Source organism: Hemiscyllium ocellatum, chromosome 20, assembly GCF_020745735.1.
Source record: "Hemiscyllium ocellatum isolate sHemOce1 chromosome 20, sHemOce1.pat.X.cur, whole genome shotgun sequence".
NCBI classification, from domain to species: Eukaryota; Metazoa; Chordata; class Chondrichthyes; order Orectolobiformes; family Hemiscylliidae; genus Hemiscyllium; species Hemiscyllium ocellatum.
In genome coordinates, this window is record NC_083420.1 from 34162564 (window position 1) to 34177555 (window position 14992).

Consider the following 14992-nt stretch of genomic DNA (forward strand, 5'->3'; position numbering starts at 1 on the left):
AAGGATCGGTGCTGGACCCTCTACTTTTTGTCATTTATATAAATGATTTGGATGCGAGCATAAGAGGTAAAGTTAGTAAGTTTGCAGATGACATCAAAATTGGAGGTGTAGTGGACAGCGAAGAAGGTTACCTCAGATTACAACAGGATCTGGACCAGATGGGCCAATGGGCTGAGAAGTGGGAGATGGAGTTAATTCAGATAAATGCGAGGTGCGGCATTTTGGGAAAGCAAATCTTAACAGGACTTATACACTAAATGGTAAGGTCCTCGGGAGTGTTGCTGAACAAAAGAGACCTTGGAGCGCAGGTTCATAGCGCCTTAAAAGTGGAGTTGCAGGTAGATAGGATAGTGAAGAAGGCGTTTGGTATGCTTTCCTCTATTGGTCAGAGTATTGAGTACAGAAGTTGGCAGGTCATGTTGCGGCTGTACAGGACATTGGTTAGGCCACTGTTGGAATATTGCCTGTAATTCTGGTCTCCTTCCTATCAGAAATATGTTGTGAAACTTGAAAGGGTACAGAAAAGATTTACAAGGAGGTTGCCAGGGTTGGAGGATCTGAGCTACAGGGAGAGGCTGAACAGGTTGGGGCTGTATTCTGGGGAGCATCGGAGGCTGAGGGGTGACCTTATAGAGGTTTACAAAATTATGAGGGGCATGGATAGGATAAATAGACAAAGTCTTTTCCCTGGGGTAGGGGGAGTCTAGAACTAAAGTGCATAAGTTTAGGGTGAGAGGGGAAAGATATAAAAGAGACCTAAGGGGCAACCTTTTCACGCAGAGGGTGGTACGTTGTGGAATGAGCTGCCAGAGGATGTGGTGGAGGCTGGTAAAATTGCAATATTTAAGAGACATTTGGATGGGTATATGAATAGGAACGGTTTGGAGGGATATGGGCCAGGTGCTAGCAGGTGGGACTAGATTGGGCTGGGATATCTGGTCAGCATGGACGGGTTGGACCAAAGGGTCTGTTTCCATGCTGTACCTCTCTATGACTCTATGAACTGAGTCTCCCTCCCCTACCTAGCAAAATATCAATGGTGGCAGGAAGTAGGTACTTAAGTGGTAATTATTTGGTGCCACACTTTCAGAAGAATGTGACAGCTTTGGAGAAGGTGCAAAGGGCAATCAATCTGCTCAGTAACATAGATTGGAGAAACTTAAGAGAAAAATCAGTGCAGGTGTTCAAAATCAACAGGAAGGGGTTAGACACAGTATTTGGGAGTAACTACTCCCATTGGTTCAAGTCAAAAGCCAAAGAACACCAATTTAAGGTTAGTGGCAAAAGGAGCAATGTTGACATTTTTTGTACAGCAAGTGGTTAGAATCTGAGCGGTATGTATATCAATTAAGTTTTTAAAAGGGCATTAGATAATTACTTGATTAAAAAAGGTCCCGATTATGAGAAAAGGCTGAAGCAGTGGAACTTTTACTAGAGAAGTAGAAGAACCAGCACAGACATGAGTGACTGAATCACCTTCTACAATGGCATAACTATTCCATTTTGAGTCACTAAAGGCAGTTGCGGGGTTTGGGCGGTATATGACTAGGATAGCATATCAAATGTCCAGCTGCTAGGTGTGCATTTAGGCCAGTGATCAATGGCAGTAGCATGGAGTGGGACACAACAGTCATAATATGACGACAACAACAAGAATCAGTGCAACACAGCACTTTAAGGATGGTCGTGTTGGATGGGAACAGCGATGTGAAAAAATCCATCAGGATTGTCCAACTAGAATTGGAAACTTTGCAGACTTCAGGGGAAGTGGGCAAAGCAAAGTTTGGGAGAGAAATTACAATTTAACACGTTTTTTTTTGACATTTCTGTGCCCCCACAGAATAATTACCACATTTAAAGTTGTTTAATTTAAAAGGTTAAAAACTATGTTCACACACATCTGTACACGAATATGCAGAATGACACATTAATCATAACTGTATTACAGTCTATGTGTTAATACCATTAGGCTATAACACATGGTGTGATCTGAGAAATATATCCAATGAAGCACCAGTCTGAATCTAAAGCTGGGAACTACAAGACGTAACAAAGCATTTAACATGAAACATCCACGTTTCTAACAGTTATTGAAGATACCTCAAAACAATAACGAAACCACTCTAACTGTATTGCCTCCCCCTCCAGCTCTCCACCCCTTACCTGTCTACATCAGTGACACCATTTTGTCCACCCCTCCCCCTCCCGAACCAAACCACAAACCGAACGCAGGATCTGATGACGTTACCTATCCCTGTGCAGAAGTTCCATCACCGTCACGGCTCGGTACGCAGGAAGTCGTGACGCGACATTACAGTGGGTGAGGGGGTGTGCGCATGTGTGTGTATCCGAGGACCAGGCTGGGGCGATGTGAGGGGGACGGACTGGAGTAGAGCCTGCACGGAGCATAATTAAATACACGAGCTGTTTTTTTAAAAAACGTCAAATTCTGAAAGTGTTAGCAAAAGTAATGAGCTGTTTTCGGAGAATTAAGTCGTTAGCTTCCGAAAGCTAATGCTTCCAAATAAACCTGTTGGAGTATGACCTGGTTTTTGTGTGATTTTTAACTTTGTCAGCCCCAGCCCCAGCCCCAACACCAACACCAGCCCCAGCCCCAGCCCCAACACCAACACCAACACCAGCCCCAACACCAGCCCCAGCCCCAACACCAACACCAACACCAGCCCCAGCACCAACACCAACCCCAGCCCCAACACCAGCCCCAACACCAGCCCCAACACCAGCCCCAGCCCCAACACCAACACCAACACCAGCCCCAGCACCAACACCAGCCCCAGCCCCAACACCAACACCAACCCCAGCCCCAGCCCCAACACCAGCCCCAGCCCCAACACCAACACCAACACCAGCCCCAGCCCCAGCCCCAACACCAGCCCCAGCCCCAACACCAACACCAACCCCAGCCCCAACACCAACACCAACCCCAGCCCCAACACCAACACCAACACCAGCCCCAGCCCCAACACCAACACCAACACCAGCCCCAGCCCCAACACCAACACCAGCCCCAGCCCCAACACCAACACCAACACCAGCCCCAGCCCCAACACCAACACCAGCCCCAGCCCCAACACCAGCCCCAGCCCCAACACCAACACCAACACCAACACCAGCCCCAGCCCCAGCCCCAGCCCCAACACCAACACCAACACCAGCCCCAGCCCCAACACCAACACCAACACCAGCCCCAGCCCCAACACCAACACCAGCCCCAGCCCCAACACCAGCTCCTCCAAATCATTGAAACAGACACTCATAATACAAACCTCAGTCACCTCTATCAAGAACACTTGTCAGTTTCACCACAAACCTCCTACAACACAAAGAAGGTGGATTTGAACCATAGGAACATAAGAACCAGAGCAGACAACTCAGCTCCTTGAGACTATTCAGACTTTTAATGAGATCATGGCTGATCTGTGATCTAATTCCACACAGCTGCCTTTGGCCCATATCCATATCTCTATTCCTGATGAAGGGCTTTTGCTCGAAACGTCGATTTTCCTGCTCAGATGCTGCCTGACCTGCTGTGCTTGTCCAGTACCACTCTAATCTAGACTCTGGTTTCCAGCATCTGTGGTCCTTGTTTTTACCATATCCTTTAATACCTTTGCTTACCAGAAGTACATCTATTTTATATTTAAAGTTAACAACTGATCGAGCATCAACTGCCACTTGTGGAAAACAGTTCAAATCCTCTACCACCCTTTATATGTGGAAGCACTTCCTAATATCTGTCCTGAATGGTCTTGCCCTAATTCTCAAGACTATGCTCCCTAGTTCTAGACTCCTCATCCAATGGAAATAGTTTATTGTGCCTTTCTTGTTAATGTCTGGAAGACTTCATTCAGATCATCCCTTAAACTTCTCGTGAAAACAGGCCTAATTTGTAAAATCTCTTCTCATTACTTAACCCCTGAAGTCCAGGAATTATTCATGCAAACCTACACTGTACTTCCTCCAGAGATATTATATCCTTCCTAAGGGGTGTTGCCCAAATCTGCAATGAGGTTGGACTGCCTCCATCTCCACTCCTGGCAAGTGTTGACCCAGGAGACATAGCAAGCTCATCGCTGTTCCCTCCCTAGATGAAATTCCCGAATGCTGTCAGCAAAGGCAATGTTACAGCAAATGCCAATCCCAGGTTCTGATCTCCATGATGAAAATGTGGCCCTATATATACATCATTAACCAATGAAGGGTGAAGAGCTTGGAGGTTACTTGCAGCTGGTGGATTCCCATGTATCTGATGCTCTTGTCCTAGATGGAAATGGTCGTGGGTTTGAAAGGTGCTGTCTAAGGATCTTTGATGAATTTCGACAGTGCATCTTGCATCTGTAGTACACACCACTGCTATTGAGTGTCGGTGGTGGAGGGATATTTATGGATGTGAAATCAATCAAACAGATGACTTTGTTCTGGATGTTGCCAAACTTCCTGAGTATGTTGGTGCTGCAGATATCCAGGCAAATGGAGACTGCGCCTTATAGATGGTAGACAGGATTTGGGGAGTCAGGAGGTGAGTTACTCACCGCAGTATGCGTAGCCTCTGATCTACTCTTGCAACTACTGTATTTCTAGGCCAAGACCAGTTGAGTTTCTGGACAATGGCAACCCCAGGATGTTGATAGTGGAGCATACAGTGTTGGAAACATCGTTGAATGTCAGGGACAACGGTTAGATTGTCTCTTAGTAGAGATGATCATTGTCTGGCATTTGTGTACTGCGAATATCACATCCTCTTCCCCCTGCTTGTCTAGCTTCTACACCTTACCTGGGACTTGCCTGTTAATTTTAAAACAGAACCATGGTTTCTTGCAAATGTTCAGAAATGTTTTTTGCACTTTCAGAATTGCATCCTGTGTCATTCATAATATGGCAAGGAAGTAACAGAAACGGGCGGTGCAGGGTTGTGGGACTATGAGGTTGGAGACGGTGGATGGGAGATCCCCTGAGGTGATGAGGTTATGGATGGTCTGGAAGATGATGGTTTGGTGGTGGGAGGTGGGGTCATGGTCAAGGGGGCATAAGCCCTTCATTCCTGATGAAGGGCTTATGCCCGAAACGTCGAATTTCCTGTTCCTTGGATGCTGCCTGACCTGTTGCGCTTTAACCAGCAACACATTTTCAGCTCATTCATAATATGGCATTGCTTCCACAGAGAGCATGTCTGACATCTTAAAACTCCCAGCTATATGACTCCAGCAATCACTCCCAGTGCCTATAATGCAAGTTGTGGAAATCCTGACTATCCCCTTTTCCTGTGCCGGTAAAAATGGACAGAGCCGAAAATATGGGAGAACTTCTAGATCCCAAACCTGGCCACCATTGTATTTTCCTCCTGATTGAGGGTGGCATGGTGGCTCAGTGGTTAGCACGGCAGTTTCACAGCACCAGAGACTAGGGTTCAATTCCAGCCTCGGGTGACTGCTTGTGTGGAGTTTGAACATTCTCCCTGGGTCTGCATGGGTTTCCTCTAGGTCCTCCAGTTTCTTCCCACAATCCAAAGAAGTGCAGGTCAGGTGAATTGGCCATGCTAAATTGCCCATAGTGTTCAAGGATATGTAGGCTAGGTGCATTAGTCAGGGATATAGGTAGGGGAATGGGTCTGTGTGGGTTACTCTTTGGAGGGTTGGTGTGGACCTGTTGGACTGAAGGACCTTCCATACAGTAAGGATTCTAAAAAAAATTCTAAGGTTGTGTTCCCTTCCAAATAGATTAGTGGAAATGTAGCCGAAGGGCTTGAAACTGATCTAGCAATCCATTATTCTGAGATCATTACAGAATGCAAATTTCTTTCTTTAATTGTACCTAGAAAAAAATCAACTAGGAGAAAGTGAGGACTGAAGATGCTGGAGATTAGAGCTGAAAAATGTGTTGCTGGTAAAGCGCAGCAGGTCAGTTAGCATCCAAGGAGCAGGAGAGTCGACGCTTTGGGCATTCCTGAAGAAGGGCTTGTGCCTGAAACGTCAATTCGACTGGTCCTTGGATGCTGCCTGACCTGCTGTGCTTTACCAGCAACACATTTTTCAGCTCTGTACCTAGAGAAACTCCCACCAACACCCACCTCCAACACTGGGTGCAATTTAATCCATGTCATGATGACCAATCTAGCAGCTGGGGGTGTTGGAGGTGGGGGTGGGTGGGGCTGAACAGTGGGCTTTTATAGGGTATTCCCCCTTATTATTCAGAGAGTCAGGCCTTTAGAATGGCCACATGCACTGCAGAAGCAAAGATCTACCTCTTAAAGTGGCAAGTATAAGTGTATCCACAGTCTAGAGGGACCAGCAATGGAATTCTGAATCCATTTGTGTTTGAAAGTGACTGCAATGAACCTGAGGATAATATTGTACAGGCATGACAACAGCTCCCCAGGCAGCACAAGACCAGATAGCAGCAATGAAACAGGCAACAGTATCCAATATATCTGAAACTCTACCATGTTCAAATGACCTCCCTGCCTGTTTCCTGTAAGTAATCTAATCTAAAAAGGCTGAGAGGCCGAGTTGACTCCACTATTTCTTGAGATCAAGACCATGCTTATCTGTCCTAACCTAGGCTGACCTATGCCCAAGGGGCTAAAGGTGCTTCCTCATACCAATCTTGTTTCAAGTTAGGGCCATAGTAAATTTCTACACCTTCTGGGTCTCGACCAGCAATTTATTTGGAATCTCACAGGTTGCCACTTACTGCTGCATCAGGAGGTCATCAGCACTCTTTTCAAGAGGGTTTGTGACTTCATGAAATATCAGTTGGATGGAAACAGCACGCTGAGCAGTTCATGGGCTTTGCAGGCCGGGCTGGTTTCTTGTGAATGCGGAGTATGATCGACTACACACACTGCCACTGGCAAGCCACCCTCTGAACACAGAACTGCATTTAACAAAAAGAAGTGTTTCTATTTCTTAAACACACACATTATGTGTGTGCTTTGAATGCACATTCTTCAGGAGTATGCCAGGTAGGACCCATGGTGGCATGGCATACTCAGGTACATGCCTGTTTAGTAGCCGCAGGTATGGCCCGATACCTGGCCACTGACCCCATTGAGGTGCTCCTGTATTGATGCTGAGTAATACCAGTCAAAGCTCCAGAGAGTCTGTTGTATGGTAGCCTATCAGCTTATTGAAAACGTATTTCCATTGTCTGGATCAGACACAAAGTGGAAAACTGCAGATGCTGGAGGTTGGAATCAAAAGGTTGGGGCTGGAAAAGCACAGCAGGTCAGGTAGCATCCAAGGAGCAGGAGAGTCAACATTTCGGGCATAAGCCCTTCATTGGGAATGTAAGTCAAGGGACCCCTTCAGTTTAACTTCGTGAGGGTGTGCTGCGCCCTGCAAAATCCAGTTGTGTAAAGAAGAGAACAGCTAATGCCTAACAAGGAAGAGGCCGCACAGGCCTTACTGGATGATGATGGTGATGAAGCAGAGGAGATGCAGAAGGGGAGCATGAACATCTTTCTGCTACAGATGCCTGAGTAGTTGAGGTACAAGAAATGCAATGTAAGTGAGAGAAAACCTTATCCTCTCATATGCAAAGAAGATCAGCTGGGCAAATGTCATTCATACCCAAACCCTCCATTAACTGTGTTTGAAAATGTGCTTAATTCTGTCGGCTGGTCTTATAAACTGAGACTAGATAGGTTGACTTCTTACCTCTGAGGCAGAATGTCATGGATGAAGTATCACTCAAAAAATAGATAAATTTATTACTTTTCATGAACACTGGCGATCTCAAGGTTCCTTACAGCCAGAGTGCTGGCTGTTTGGTTGGGATGTGGTCACTTACGCCCAGCATATTTCTGAATTGAAATGAAACAATTAATGACAGCAAACTGATTGACGCCAGACAGGCAATCACAATGGGAAGGGCAGAGGCCCTTCTATGGCTTCCTTCGGACTAAGTTAATAAACCAACACTGATCATGCACCCAGGACAGAATTGTTCATGAGCTCTTTATGTAACCCACTGAAAATGTCCCACAGAGGGAGTGCTAAAAGTTAAGCCTTGGCAGAAGATAACCTGTAGAATCATCTCAGTCAAAGATCATTGCCAAAATGACTGACAGTCATTCCAGATTGACAACTTGACGGGAACTATATGATTCAATTGAAATTGTTTTGTTTAATGTTCTCAGTAGGGGCATAGGGTTTATGTGAAATTGTATCAATCATAATTCCTGGTCTCTGAACTTAAGGAAGAGGTAAAATTACCTACAGCTTAGTGCAGAGCTGAATCACGCCTGTGCTCCAATTGCCATCTGGTACATTTGATTTAACAGCTGCCTGTTTCCACAAATAGGACTGTCACTTTCAGTTATCAGACCACCCAGGGTCCACATAATTCCTTCTGAGTGCCGAATTATCCAGAAAAGGCAAGAGCTTACTGATGGCTAGAGGGTGAAATTTTAACGGGTCAGTTTTACCTATTATGGGTAAAAGAGGAAATATTTTGTATTCGGAAAGTACCCATCAGTACTGCAGCATGCCGCAAAGTGCTTTATAACTAATAAAAAGCACAAAATCTCCCCCAACAATGCATACAAACTCCCTCTGATCTATTCCCTTTATCCCTGACTCCCTCACACTCTTTCCCTATCTCTCTCACTCTCTCATTATCCATTAATCTCTTATCCCTTACTATATCTCCCTCACCACAACTCCCCAATCCCTTATTATATGTGCTCCCTCATTCTTATATCTCTGCTTCACTCATTCACTCTTCACCTGACTTGCACTTCAACTCTCACTCGCTCTGAACCTCCTTTCCCTTACTCTGTCTCCCTACCTTCCTACTCACTAATCCTATCTCTTCCCTTGCCAGCAAGGCATCTATTGGACAAATTTACTCCAGAGTGAGGCTTTAAATAACAACCATCTGATTTTGAGGGGAAAATAGTCACTACAGAACTGAAGTTATCACCCCGGTCAACAATAAAAATTAGAATAAGCACCTTTAAGATCTTCGTCTCTCATGTGAGTTTCTAATTATAAATCAATCCAGAGTGCTACAGCTAGGATTTAATCCAGTTTGCCTGCAGCTTATGGCTAAGAAGACCAGGGAAATTTGATTGACGGTTGGGTGATTGCCTTGTACCTATAAGTATTATCAACTTTATGAAAGATCTGGAATTTCAGGTCCTAGCAGTTGGGTAATGATTAAAGCATGAAGTGCAACACTGAGCTGCGTCTATCAATCATTTATTTGCAAGTCAAGTTGAATGTCTTATCTTCTTTCCTGGCTGTGTCCAAGTAACTGATTCCAGCTGAAATAATGTTGGATAGGGGCACTTTAACTGGCCTGAAGATTTTTGTACTCGGAGGCAACATGATTAACAGGTCTGTCTGTCGACCTCTCCTCACACCCACCACCACCACCATCCACTGACCATAACCATCTGGGAAGTCTATTCCACTTGTAGAAATCAATAAATGTCAGGGGTGCTGGTTCTTTGCCGCCTCTCCCCAAGTACATATTGACCGATGCTAATGTAACAAGCATAGCACAGGTCAAGGATGGAATTTGGGACTGGCAGCCAGTTTCCTCGCCAATGTGGTTCAATTACTCACTGAATGAACTCACTGAGTTCTTAGATAGTTGATACTTCCAATAGCAATAAGGAAATTGACAGGACATTTCCCACCTGATAAAAGATAAAGTCACCATTGTCCCATGGAGTGGCTGTCTCATTAGAGAAAGACAGCTAGTGGTGCCACACCTCAGGGAAGGGGTGAGGTTGAGAAAACAGGATCTCCATGGTAACCTCAGCCAGTGCAGGAATTGAATGCATACGCTTGGCGTCACTCTGCACTGCAAACCAGCTGTCCAGAGAACTGAGCTAACTGACCCCCCCGCCCCCCCATCCTCCAGATAAACAGAACAGAAAGGTCAGCTTTCATCCAGACTAAGAGATGCTTTCCCATCTGCTGCACTACAGTTGTAGACCTCTTTGAGACTGAACAGAAAGGGATTTTTTAAAAATTATAACTTTGAAAAGTTTAGAGTGAGACTGCCTCCATCTTGGAAGTGCCGTTTTTTCTCAGTTACCTGAAAAGGCAACACACTGATCCATCTGCCTTCATGAAATACATCTGAAAATGTTCTACGGAATAATTATAAGTTAAATCTACTGCAACCAGTGCAGAGGCCCAAAATCTGGGCCTGATTGTTGTGGTTCTGTTCGCCGAGCTGGGAGTTTTTCTTGCAAACGTTTCGTCCCCTTTCTAGGTGACATCTTCAGTGCTTGGGAGTCTGTTGTAAGCGTCTGTAATCATTACCTGGATCATCCTGAGTCTGTTCTGTCTGGCTGTGTCCCTGGCTTGTGAAGATCCCAAGCACTGAAGATGTCACCCAGAAAGGGGACGAAACATTTGTAAGAAAAACTCCCAGCTCGGCGAACAGAACCACAACAACGAGCTACAAATCTTCTCACAAACTCTGGGCCTGATTCTGGTCCAGCATGGAGACGGACTCTGGCTGGATAAAGTGATGCTGGGAGATGGCAAGGGGGTGGAATCTAATGGGTGATTTCAATTCGCATGGAAGTTCAGTCAAACTAATTAGCACCAATGCTGCTAAGGAAGAATTCCTAGAGTGTGTGCAAGATGGGTTTCTGAAGCATAACATCAAGACACCAACTAGGAATTGGGCTATTTTAGATATAGTATCATGCAGTCAGAAAGGACTAATATTAATCATCTTAATATCTAGGATTTATTTGGAAAAACGTGACAATAACATAATGGAATTTTAAGATATGTTGGAAAGTAACATAGTTCATTATGAAATTAAGGTTCTAAATCTGAACAAAAGAAACTATGAAGGTATGAGAGTCAGTTGGCTGTAGTGGATTGGGAAAATGCAATGATAAATTTGACAGTAGTCAAGCAATAGCTAGTGTTTAAAGAAGTGTGATAGCAAATATACATTCAACAAACCTCAGTAAGAAACAGTAGTTAACAGAAGTTAAATATTGCACTAGAGAAGGACATGGTTTGTAAAGTTTTCAGGAAAAGTGGTAAGCCCATAGATTGGGTGCAATTTAGAATCCGGAAAAGGGGGAACCATAAAACTGTGAACGGTCAAAGAGAACATAAATGCAAGATAGTGAGAAATATAATTCCATACTGTAAAGAGTTCTTCAGATATATGAAATAAAAACCAAATTTGGGTCCATTGCAGGCAGAAATGGGAATTTAAAATGAGGAATATGAAAATATCAGAGAAATTAAATAATTACTGTGCTCATGGCTGTAGCTATAGAAAATCTCATAGAAATACTGATTAAGAAGAGCACTTGTGAAAAGGACAAATTGAAAGAAACTTGTTAAAATGCAAAAGAAAATTGGATTGAAAGTTGACAAAATCCCTGGATCAGATGAGCAAAATCCCAGAAGGATTTTGAAGAAAATGGCTATAGAGATTGTGGATGGATTGGTGACTATTTTCCAAAATTCTATGGATTCTAGGAAGGTTCCTGCAGATTGGAAAGTTGCAAATGTAACCCCACTTGAACGGTGAGAGAAAATGAAGAACTACAGACTTACGATAGGGAAAAAAGTTAGAATCTACTATATTGGATGTGAAACTGAAAACTTAGAGAATAATAATATGATTGGGTGGATTCAATGTGGATTTACAAACGGTAATCATGTTTGACAAACCTGTTGGAATTTTATGAGAATGATTTTTTTAGCTTAGTCAAAGGATGTGGTGGTTTTGAATTTTCAGAAGGCTTTAAATAGGACTCTACACAGGATAGTAAACAAAATCAGAACACACAAGACGGAGTTAATATATTATCATGTTCATGATAATGGTCTTATAATCAATTGCTCATCAGTGATGCATTATTTTACTTGAAACAGTAAAAGATGAGACAAGTGACGAAGCTGACCTAACAGCAAACCGGTGGATCTCTGAGTGTACAACTTGTAGTCTTTGAGCAGGCTAATTGCCTGGCAGAATTGCAACATTGAATACATCCAGCACATGGACCCCTTAAAGATGGGCTCCCTTAAAATGCAAGCTACACATAGAAATCCCCCTCATTTCCGAAGGAAAGTGTAACTATTTAAAATAACAAGTGATTCTCTATGACAATCGGGTAATTTGGAGACACATCCAGATCTCATAAGATCATTTTGTTTGGAGGCTCCTGTTTATATTATTGAGTTTTTCTTTCATGGACTCCAGTTGTTGTCCCAATATTGATGCTTATCCTGGCACACCACAACCAAGCTTTGCTTCAGATCAGCAAGTTGTTCTTCAAGCTGTTTTGAATGGGGCAAATCTCCTTGACATTTATGTTTTGTTCCTTAAGAGCTTCCAGCTCATTTAGAAGCTTTTGTTTTTACAGTTTGGATTATTCATTTTCTATCAAAGTTTTAACTTCTTGTTGCATATTTTTTCCCTTCATAATGTGGTCTAATAACTGTATAGTATCTTCAATGTTTCTTTCTTCTTGTTTTCTTTGAAGTCTGGAATATTTACTGCTTCAATGGTTGTTAAGTTGTCTGATTGTTCGGCTTGAGTTCTTTCATCATTGGCATTTAGAGTCATAGAGAGGTACAATATGGAAACAGGCCCTTCGATCCAACTCAACCATGCTGACCAGATATCATAACCCAATCTAGTCCCATTTGCCAGCACTTGGCACATATCCGTGTCAACCCTCCCTACTCATATATCCACCCAGATGCCTTTTAAATGCTGTAATTGTACCAGCCTCCATCACTTCCTCTGGCAGCTCATTTCAAACATGTAGCACCCTCAGTGTGAAAAAGGTACCCCTTAGGTCTCTTTTATATCTTTTCCCTCTCACGCTAAATCCATGCCCTCTAGTTCTGGACTTCCCTATCCTAGGGAAAAGACCTCGTGTATTAATCATATCCATGCCCCTCATGATTTTATAAACCTCTGTAAGGTCACCCTTCAGCCTCTGATGCTCCAGGGAAAACAGTCCCAGCCTAATCAGCCTCTCCCTATACCTCAAATCCTCCAACCTTGGCAACATTCTTGTAAATGTTTTCTGAATCCTTTCAAGTTTCACAACATCCTTCCGATAGGAAGGAGACCAGAATTGTGGCAATATTCCAACAGCAGCCTAACCAATGTCCTGTACTGCTGCATATCAGGTCAGCACGGACAAGTTGGACCGAAGGGTCTGTTTCCAAGGTGTACATCTCGATGACTCTATGACTCCCAGTCTTATACTCAATGCTCTGACCAATAAAGAAAAGCATATCACACACTTCTTCACTACCCTATCTACCTGACTCCACTTTCAAGGAACCATGAACCTGCGTTCCAAGGTCTCTTTGTTCAGCAACACTCCATTAAAGGGTATAAGTCCTGCTCTGATTTGCTTTTCCAAAATGCAGCACCTCACATTTATCTAAATTAAACTCCATCAGCCACTTCTCAGCCCATTGGCCCATCTGATCAAGATCCTGTAGTAATCTAAGGTAACCTTCTTCGCTGTCCACTACACCTCAACTTTTGGTGCCATCTGAAAACTTTCGAACTATACTTCCTATGTTCACATCCAAATGATGATATAAATGATGAAAAGTAGTGGACCCAGCACCAATCATTGTGGCACTCCAATGGTCACAGGTCTTATTTCTGAAAGGACTGCTTTCTGAGTGTTTTTTGCATCTCCTTGTTGTGTGCACTGTGCACCTTCTCCTGTTTTGCAGGTCTGCCATTTTCTCTGGCATCGCTTTGAACTTAAGCCCATGTTTCTGTGGCAGCTCCTGCTGATTCTGATCTATTTTATGTACCTGCTACTTCAGATCTTCCTGTGTACCAGCAAATTTTTCATGAGATTGATTTTGCTTCCTTCCTTTCTATTTCAGTTCTGCATTTGTCTTTGTGAGCTGAGCAGAGGTATCCCCTAAAGTTATCAATACCTCAGAGGTTGCATTTACCTTGAGCTAGCAATGAAAACTTTCCCTACTGAATTTTCATTTTCCCCTCCATGACAGAAAGTTGAGATTTTAGCTCCACTTAATTCAGTAGAAAGTGAAATGTTCCACTTTTCCTTCATGTTCAGTTCTGCAAGCTTCAGTTTCTTGAACATGGTGCTGCAGTTTCTGTTGTGTTTCTGACATTAAACTGATTCCAATGAATTGTGACTGGCATTAGGTCACAGCATGCTGGTAGATATGTAAATGCTGGTACAGCCGTGTCTGTAATGTAGAACATCGGCAACCTACAAGCGGATAGAAATTGGTAAAATATTGTATTTTGGAAGCTTAATATTCATAGGTTTCATCATTGCTTCCCATATCTGTTGTTTTTTTTAGAATTTGCAGGAATAAAGTATCAGTACTCACCTTGATTAATAACAATTAGCCACTACAGTGTGGAAGCAGACCATTCGAGTCTGCACCACCCTTCAGAAGAGCATTCCTTTCCCTCCCCCTCCCAGACCCATCCTCCTACCCTATTCCTATAACTGTGCATTCCTATGGCTAATCCACCTAGTCTGCACATCCCTGGACATTATAGTCTATTTAGCATGGCCAATCCACCTAGCCTGCACATCTGTGGACTGTGGGAGGAAACCGGAGCACCCAGAGGAAACCCACCCAGACATGGGGAGAATGTGCAAATTCCACACAGACAGTCGCCCAAGGCTGGAATCAAACCTGGTTCCCTGGCCCTGTGAGGCAGCAGTGCTGACCACTGAGCCATCGGGCCACCAAATTTTCTGAGTACAGCCAATTTGAAGTTTTGAAAATGCCTTGGACATTGATGTTTTCCATGGGATTGCCAATGTGAAATATATGTTCACAACTCTTTGTCTTGCATCCATTGGTAAATCTTTGTGCTGAATGCCAGTGGGTGAAAGTGAGGACTGCAGATGCTGGAGATCAGAGTCAAGATTAGAGTGGTGCTGGAAAAGCACAGCAGGTCAGGCAGCATCCGAGGAGCAGGAAATTCAATGTTTCGGGCAAAAACCGTT

General features: G+C 43.8%; 1 protein-coding gene across 2 annotated transcripts in view; it reads right to left on the minus strand.

Annotated features, from left to right (window-relative positions):
• kdm8 (lysine (K)-specific demethylase 8) overlaps positions 1 to 2201 on the minus strand; it is a 37065-nt gene extending 34864 nt beyond the window's left edge. For both annotated transcript variants that reach the window (XM_060840268.1, XM_060840267.1), the window contains exon 1: positions 2164 to 2201. The gene's annotated coding sequence lies outside the window, so the exon portion shown is untranslated. The remainder of the gene's footprint in view (positions 1 to 2163) is intronic.
• Positions 2202 to 14992: the final 12791 nt, after the last annotated feature.